General features: G+C 39.6%; 1 long non-coding RNA gene across 1 annotated transcript; it reads left to right on the forward strand.

The window, feature by feature from the left end:
• The first annotated feature begins 6,327 nt into the window (after window positions 1-6,327).
• Window positions 6,328-8,936, forward strand: LOC148116625 (uncharacterized). The gene is made up of 2 exons (XR_015732007.1): window positions 6,328-6,406; window positions 8,133-8,936. It is a non-coding gene; the product is annotated as an uncharacterized LOC148116625 (long non-coding RNA).
• The last annotated feature ends 227 nt before the right edge of the window (window positions 8,937-9,163 follow it).

A 9,163-nucleotide genomic window follows, 5' to 3' on the forward strand; every position in this document is an offset into this window, starting at 1 on the left:
TGTATATGTATGCCGGCCAGTTGGTCTTCGGGTTTCCGGCGCTCTGGCGCACACATATACATGTGTGTTCTGGTTTGGGCACTCAATGCCGAAAAGGTTCGCCACCACTGCTCTAGGTTCTTAGCATATGGAAACTATGCTTGCCATAATATTAAACTGGCAGAAAAAAAGAGCACCTGCTTTCTATATATTAGCATAGCACAGCATATGACATAGCCTAGTTTCACTTGAATCTGAAAAGCTTCCCTACTATAAACAAGTGAGAAAGACCACCATTCCATTTTCTAGTAAATACACTTTCTCATTTGTCTATTATTAGCACCTGTCAGAAGCATATACTTCCAGTTAGATTTCTTGGCATTGTTCATATACAGTATGTGGATTCATCCCTTGAAGTTTGGCATGTATGAAAGAGCCTAACAAATATAACACCAAGAAGAGAACTTGTGTTCCTAACAGTATCTCCTCCCTCCCCCACAAACACATCCTGTTTCCATATTCAGCTGGTAATCATTCCAGGCAGAGAAATCAAATGATGTAATACCAGTGTAAATTAGTTCTTTGTTTCACTAGCCACTTTTCCTTTAACTACATTTTTTCAACTTCAGTCTGAGAGATTTGAAAATACTGAACTCTACCTTCTCTCAGTATTCTTGCACTCTGTCTCACATACACGTTAAATCCCACCTTTATTTTAACTGTTATTTTATTTAGATACTAGCTTTAGTAAAACCTTCACAAATAAGTCAGAAAAAGATTGAGCAGTTAGAATCCTATATACTGTAGTATACAATAACAGCTTCCTGTACTGAAATATTTGCACTGGTTGCCAATCAAAGTTGTTGATGTGAATCATTCCAGCTCTAAATGGTTAAAAGTGTAACTCATTGAGGGTCTATTTCTACTGTTGTGAATTTGTCTAAACAGTAAAATCTTCTGGAGAAGATCTCTGCTTGTCACAGTCTTTTATCTACAGAATGTTGGGCCTTCTCCTGTTTTCCCAGGCGGTGGAATGATATTCTTTCTTCCTTTAGAAGAGTAGCCAGCATCATCCTTCAGGATCATTCATTTGAATTTATATGTTGAAACTTGTTAGTGGCTACTTTGTATTTTAACATATTTGCCTTGAGAGTTATTACAAAGTTGAGATATACCTCACAAAAATACAAGTTTTCAAATTGTAATTTGAGATGACCTTGGTCAAATTCTGAAGCAAAATTATTGATGTCCCTAAGGAACAATGAGAGAAAGAATAAAGGGTCCAGAAAGAAAATTTACGGGACCGCCTACTACCACCAATAGCCTCCCACCGGCCAGTACGCTCTCATAGAGAGGGACTCCTCCGGGTGCCGTCAGCCAAACAGTGTCGACTGGCGGCCCCTAGGGGGAGAGCCTTCTCTGTGGGGGCACCTACCATCTGGAATGAGCTCCCCCCGGAGATACGGAGGATCCCGGATCTGCGCTCCTTCCGCCGTGCTGTGAAGACCTTTTTATTCCATCAAGCGGGCTTGGCCTGATCTCTTCCCTTTTTAAATATGTAAATTTTAATCTGTTTTTAAATTATTGGGGTATTTTAATTTGTCTGGGCCAAATAATTTAATTTGATTTTATCGGGTTTTTAAATTTTGTGTATTTATGTATTTTATTGTTTGCTGTTCACCGCCCTGAGTCCTTCGGGAGTAGGGCGGTATACAAATCAAATAAACTAAACATAAACTAAAAGGAAAGAAATACAATAGGCTAAATGCATTTGCAGGAAAAGAAGAATTAAAAAGGAGGTTTGAATGAAACAGGTATCAGAAGGAGGGTAAAAGAACTAAGTTTCACTTTGTGAGGAAATTTTAAACGTAAAACATGGAAGGTGAAAAGATGAAATGAAAGAAAATTACATGAGAAAAGATTGTAAGAGAAAATGGCAGCAGTGTCACAGCCTATTATGACTTACCTGAATGGCTGCTCTCTAGGTATTTGTGGCTGCCTGTGGGAGCTGTAATCCAAAGAAATCTGCCAGGTGCCAGATTTCTGGCAGGTTGGGAATGGCTGATTTAAGTTGTCAGTGGACTTTTGTGCTGCAGACTAAATGTACTCTCCAAATTGACCTTGCCATTTTCCCTCCTGCACCTAAGTACAGCACAAATAGGCTTTAACAAGATCTTATTTCTGTCATGTCCCCATGATGTAGCCTTCAACTCCCCCCTCCCCTGGCCAGTCATTGAATCAGACTTAAAATGTGCTTAATTGTAGTGATGTTAAACAGTCCTTTCTCCCTTATTCCAGTGTTATACAGTGGCAGTCCCAAAAGATACAAAATATGTTGAGGGTGAGGGAGAACTGGGGATGGGGATGGAAATGGGGGTGGGGATCGGTATTTGGAAGTAGACTCAGCAATGGATGGATAACCTCAACTCAAACCACGGGAAGCAAATTTTTTGTTGTTGCTTCCCATGCTAGAGCATTTTCATCATTTACAAGATCCTCCTGCAAAGGTACCTTTTGTTTTCTGGCATGTGTTTCTTGAATGAATAAACCAACAAATAGTGGATGCTAATAATTACTGGAATGTTTTTAATCTCTTTTTTTACAGCCAAGTCTACCATGTGATCATTGTCAAACTACCAACTGAATATTGTTCACTGACGTTTTTCTCACTTCATGTTAAAGTGCCCATTGAGAAAATAGCATATTATGTAAAATTATGTGATTTATTTATCTCTTATTGTTGTGTTTTTAGTTGATAAGTCTTTATTTCTGATTTCAGTCATTTTCTTTCCCCTTTGTCTTTTGCCTAGTATTGCATTGCCTTCTATGGAATAGCGACTAGTTTGTTTATTAATAGAGGAGGAGGAAGAGGAGATGGAAATGTCCTAACTATAACCTAGGGGCAAAACTGGGGTACAGGCCTTAGTGCAGGGAGAACAGGTAGCATAAATGCTTATCTATCTGTTTTTCTGGCAGTTTACCAGTTACCTGAAAACAGGCTGAATTCCTTCTTCTGCTCCAGCATGATCTCAAGTCTCCATCTTTTAAGATCAGAATCTAATGCACTGAATCTTCAGCACCTCCTGACCACAAAAGGGACAGCAGAATGTGGAAAGAGAGTTAAGGATGGTCTCTGTATCTCTCCTTTATTTATGACTCTGCCCCTGCTCCTTATCAAGGAGATTGCTAATTTGAGATAATTTCCTTCTGTCTTTTGACCCAGGCATATACATCCTGCACAGATCACACATTCTTGGAAGCTCCTCCTCTAACTAGGTGTAGTATTTGCCTATCCCTGTAATACTGTGAATAATGCTCTTTCTGTTATAGTTATAAAACCTGCATTACTAATCCTTACTCAGATTGAATTCCTGCTCTCAAGCACATGCACAAAGCAGCCTTTAACCAGGGCACATTTCATGAGCCTCAAACCAGGCAACCTCTTATTACCAATTGGAGAATCAGAATAGTTGCGTACTGTGTCCCTGGGAAGAAGGAAGCAGTGGCTTTTTTTTCCCAAGAAGAAAACTGTTTTCATTTTCTTAAGTGGTTAGGTATAATAAAGAAAAATGCCTGTTTGGTTCATTTTAGTTCAGTTTTGTTTATTAAAAGCACATGAAAACAGGAAATGTTTTCTGTGACTGGCATGAATCACTCTTAACCCGTGAACTCAGCTAATTAGAGAAAAATGTATCGTAGGCAGCTTCCAAAGTACAGTAGACAATATTTAGGAGGAAGGGCTTTTCCCTCCCCCTCTGCTGAGGCCAAAGTCCCTCAGTATTGCACAACAGGGCACATCTTTTGCAACTCTGTAAAAATAGAAAACACAAGGAGTTGACATTGGAAAAAGGATCCAAATGAATAATTAGAAGAGTAAGAGTAATTATTAAGGTGCCTAAGAAAAGTAACAATTACCTATCCCCCCAGGGTTGACCTTGTTTGGTTATGTAGGAAGTTAGCGCCCACCCATCTCCTAGGAAAATGAGATATTTTAGGAAATATTAAAAGGGCAGAATATTTCCCCTAAAAGGGAGGCAGAAACTCAGCCCCCACCCCTTTGTCAATGGGTCATTAAGGCCTGGGCCAGTCTATTTTAACAAAAATCTACATCCTTCAGGCAGAGCCATAGTATGAATTGCCCAAAGCCCTTTCATTACATCATCACCCAGCAAGAGTCAACCAAGCCTGGGACTCAAAAGACAACCTACAAAGTTACCCCTGCATGGCCCTATGGGAGTCTGACAACCAATCAGAACACAAGCTCAAATTCAAAGCCCAACAGAGGGCATAAAACCCAGGTACTCTCAGCATCTCAGCCCGTTTTTGCCCAGGATCTCAAGCCATGTGATCCTGTTCCTCAATAAACCTTTCCAAGCAAGTTCCGTGAATCTAGTGTCTTTTTCCCCACTTGGAACTGAACCCAGATGGACATTTCTCCCAACAGTTATATGTTAAGTATGTGCTATTTTCAAATGTTTTCGATGTAATGTCTTTAGCAGTGGTCACATGTCTGGGCCTTCTACAACTGGGCTGCTGCAAACATCTAGATGAGTACTAGATCCCAGCAGAGAGATAGAAAGCAAGCTTTAGCCTGTTGCTGCTAACCATTGGGCATCTGGAGATTTGGCGGGGGGGTGGGATGCTTAAAGAAAAAATATAGCCACAGAGATTGGGATCAGAGTAATAGCAGAAGTATAACCTTGTTTCCTACAGAATTTTTCCACCAAGAATCTAACCAGAAAGCTGTTATTGGATCCAAAGGTAATGGCTATAGTTAAACAACAGCTTTATAGGAGGGCAATTTTTTGCTCTAAGACATACTTTAATCCTAGAGTGATAAAGGGTGTAGGTAGCAAATGGGCAAAAATATGACAGAACATTTTTTTCAAATATCGAAAATTTGTCTTTATAGAAATGGAACCTCAGGGAGAAGACCAATCACACCTATGGTAAAAATTCTCCTCTTCCATTTATTTATTTATTCTCCTTTTGTTCTGTTCAATAACTGAAACTCTGGGGACATTTAAAAAGTTACTTATTTTCTACTTTTTCATAAACAAAACTTGTCACACATTTTAAGTTAATGGGAAAAGTCTTACAACAAAACCAGTGTTGACGTTGTTACTGGATTTTTATGCTTCATAAATAGCTCAAGGTGGCAAGCATACCTTAATGCTCCTGCTTCCTATTTTCCCACAACAACAACCCTGTGATGTGGGTTGGGCTGAGAGAGGGGGACTGGCCCAAAGTTACCCAGCTGGCTTTCATGCCTGAGGTGGGACTAGAACTCCCAGTCTCCTGTTTCTAGCCAGTCACCACTATATCAAACTAGTACTTCATATCTGTCTGTCCGTCTACCCACCCACCCACCCACCCACCCATCCATCTATCTATTTGTCTGTCATGGGTTTGGTTGAGTGTGTATGTGTGGTGCTTTTTCTGTTGTAACACCTTCCCTGTGGAACAATCTCCTCTTTGGGTTGTTGAGAAATTCGTGGAAATAAAAGTGATACTGGAGGCTGATGCTTTGCAGCATGTCAAGTTCTCATATTTTAATTGTTACTGTTGATTGCAAAGATGTTGCAGTAGCAAAATGGGTGGTCATATACATTGTTTAAATAAATAAATCAGAAAGGCAGTGGACCTGGTTACTATCAAGGGAAGGGCCTGTAAACATTGTGATGCCAGTTTAAGGCAGAATCTGCACATACAATTCTGCTTTTGTTCCATTAAATGCTCCTTTTACTCTTCTTTTCTTCATAGATATGGGTGGCAAATAACTTCTCTTAAAAACACTTTGCTTTCCAGTGCTCCAGCCATTTGATTTCTGTAAACAATTTGCCATGCCCTAGTGGCATCTCAAGAGAATCTGTATAACTCAGAGGACCCAGAACAGACTCGTCTTCTGCCCTATTCTCCAAATGATATTTCCCATGGATTTCCCATTTTCTCTTAACTGTTTCTACAATGGCTGTTTGGAGTATCTGAGGCAACAGCTACAAATGGCTTCGATTTTGTGATAATGCACTTCCACGGTACCCTGAGGAATATTTCCCGTGCCTTCCAAGAGCATGCTAGCCTACCAGTGACGGGAAGACAGCTGTGCCAGACTGAAAGGCTGGCGAGGCTGCTGGGAGGGAATGGAAGAAAAAAGAAGAATAACACCCAGTTAGAAGGAAACCCACAGCGCATTAATTTGTGAAAAACCAGGCAAAGGCTAAACACTCTGCTAGGAGCTGTGACAGGAGGGGATTTGAACAATGTTCTTGAGGAATTTGTTTTATTTTCCAATATGCACCAGTGGGGGTCCAAAATGTAAAATTAATGATTTCACTATGCTTCTTTGTAGAAATGCAGACTTACATGCGGTTACCAGGCAGAGAGGAAGAAAAACATCATTGAGAGCCGTGAAAGCCTCTGCAGTGCTGTAAGTGGGAAAGTACACACACTGGTTTCAACACTTTGTTGTCCTCTTGTTTATCCCTCTTTATTTCACTGTGTGGCTCGTAGCTGCATTGTGAAGCCATTGGATAGTGTGTGGCATTCCTTCTCCCGTGTCACTGTGCTAGAGTTCAACTCTCATGGCTTATTCACAGAAGTGGGGGCAGGCTAAGCTTTTCCCCAGCTGTAAAACTCTCCAATGGGCATCCATGTTGAACGATAGATATTGATAGAGTCTGCTGCTTTTTTTTTTTTTAGCCCAGAATTGAAAAGCCCCTTGAGCTAAGTGATGGAGATTGTCCATGTTATCTTGTAGATGTGGCAGTTTATACCTAGAATGATCCATTTGCATCGTGTACATGGAACTGCACTACAGACTCACATAGAGAATCTCATCAGAATCCTTAGCTAGAGGAAGTTGCCAGATGTTGTATGTAATTCATTGTGAGGCCAGTCAGGAAAAACAAACCGAAGCCACCCAAATCCTTTTCATCCTACAACAGCTAAACCAGAGCTTGTTGCTCTAAGACCCCTACAGTAGGAATATGACAAACTGAGGAAACCTTGATTCACTGAAATTGAGGAAGATGTAAGCTGGGAAAGTAGAGTTGAAGAAACTGAGATTAATCCAAGATTCCCAAGGCAAGGGAAAACAATGAAATATATTTATTGGCTTCTGAGTAAAGATGTGCTAAATGCATACAATAGGTAGCAAAAGTCCAGCCCCCTTAGGCCAACCAGAATAGGATTGGTTTGTTTTCCAGAAAAGATGTTGCTTATTTAGGAATGATCAAAGATCATGTATCAAATAACTAAGCAGCATGTAGAAGAAAATAGCAACCAATTTGAACATTCAAGGTAATTTATATAATAAATTTCTATGGGTTAGACTTTTGGAACATGTGTGTGAAACTTATGGGCAAATGTATATTTACACGTTAACAATAGCTCACTCCTGTCTTGTCAAAAGAGTTATCATGATATTCTATTGCCCTAAATGATGTTTTTTTCTTTAGGAATGATTCTTTAAGATCTTTCCAAATTGTTTCTAAATAATTGCTTTTGCTTCATTACTGCAATTATTTCTCCCCGATGTCCAACCCTAGCTTTGTCAGGCTTGTTGCAACTAAGTCTAAATGTGTGTCACTGAAATAATTATCTCTTCTTCTCTGGCTTTTTTACAGTATTTATAAATTTATAACCCACTTTTCTATAAAGGCTATATCTACCTTCTCCAATTTCCATTTCCTTCTTCATTCCCTTTAATCCTTTTTTCATATTATAATCCTCTTTGACAGAGAATGTCCTGTCCTCCTTTATAAAGCATCCCAAACATGACTAGCATTATATAAATAAGATAGTCACTTTTATTACTTTAAATCGTTAAAGCCATTATCCTCCTCTTATTAGCACAGGATAATTGCTTCATATCCACTTTCTTAAACCTCTGATTACAGATCAGTCTTATGGATGGATGAAAAAAAAAATGTGCTACTATACATATTTCTTTGGGAGTTTATTTAGAGATTTTCCCCCCAAGGGAACCCATGATAAACTAACATCAGCCGCAATTCAGGTTATTATACTTCCTTTGTCCCTCAAATTAAGTAAAGTCAATTATGGGAATATTGGAGGTTGCATGTTTTTTAAAAGTTTAAAAGTTTTCTTTTAAGCCTGTTTAACTCATTCAAATCTCACTGTCCTTACAACAGCTCCAGACTTTGCAGATAGTCCCACCATCCTTTTTCTGACACTTCCTGATCGTGTGACAGAGCAATATTACATGTCACATGGCCATTCCAGAAGATGAAAGAGAAGGGAAGAAGTTTCTATATAGACTGCACAGTGCTCTGTGGGCCATTCTTCTTAACCATGGAATGCAGCTAGAGACCTTTGACTACTTCATAGATTTTTGTTTTTTTAAAAAGCCTGAATTTCCATCTTCTTTATCTGGTTTGTCAATAGGAGATGGGGGAGGTCAGGGGGTGGAGGTTAAATGCAAAACACTCAAATTGTGTTGTCAAAATGGAATTTTTTGCAAATCTACTCTCTAATATAAAGAACAGACACAAAATTAGACGTTTGTGTTCTCAAGTTACATGATGGTAAAGAATGCTCTAGAAAACTAGATAAGTCCTCCAAAATATAGTATAGATTCTCCTGCTTGAGCAGGGAGCTGGACTAGAAGACCTCCAAGGTCTGTTCTGTTCTGTTCTGTTATAGCATTGAAAGGCATTCATGGAATGTCCAAGCCTCAGGAGGTCTCCTGTGATTCCACCAGAAGCTCTGCTCACCATGATGTTGATCATTAGTTTTAGAACTTCATGAGAACTTTGTTAGACATTCTAATTTCATTAGAAGTTAAAATAATGGCTGCATCTTGAAACAAAACTGTAAAACCTTGTATGTCTTGACAAAAGAAATTATGTTGTAATCTCCAAATATACAGTAGTTTATTATTTCAAGTTATACACTCCTTTTCTTAACAAAATATTTTCAATAAACAATATTTGAAAGACATGTTGTTTGCTTTATTAAGTGATACATTTGTTTAAAAGGAATATTATGGCATCGGACCTGGGTATTTGCGGGACCGCCTTCTGCCGCCAATAGCCTCCCACCGGCCAGTACGCTCCCACAGAGAGGGACTCCTCAGGGTGCCGTCAGTTAGGCAGTGTCGGCTGGCGACCCCCAGGGGGAGGGCCTTCTCTGTGGCAGCACCTGCCCTCTGGAACGATTTGCC

Source organism: Pantherophis guttatus, chromosome 1 (genome assembly GCF_059756535.1).
Source record: "Pantherophis guttatus breed Tessera chromosome 1, ASM5975653v1, whole genome shotgun sequence".
Taxonomy (NCBI): domain Eukaryota; kingdom Metazoa; phylum Chordata; class Lepidosauria; order Squamata; family Colubridae; genus Pantherophis; species Pantherophis guttatus.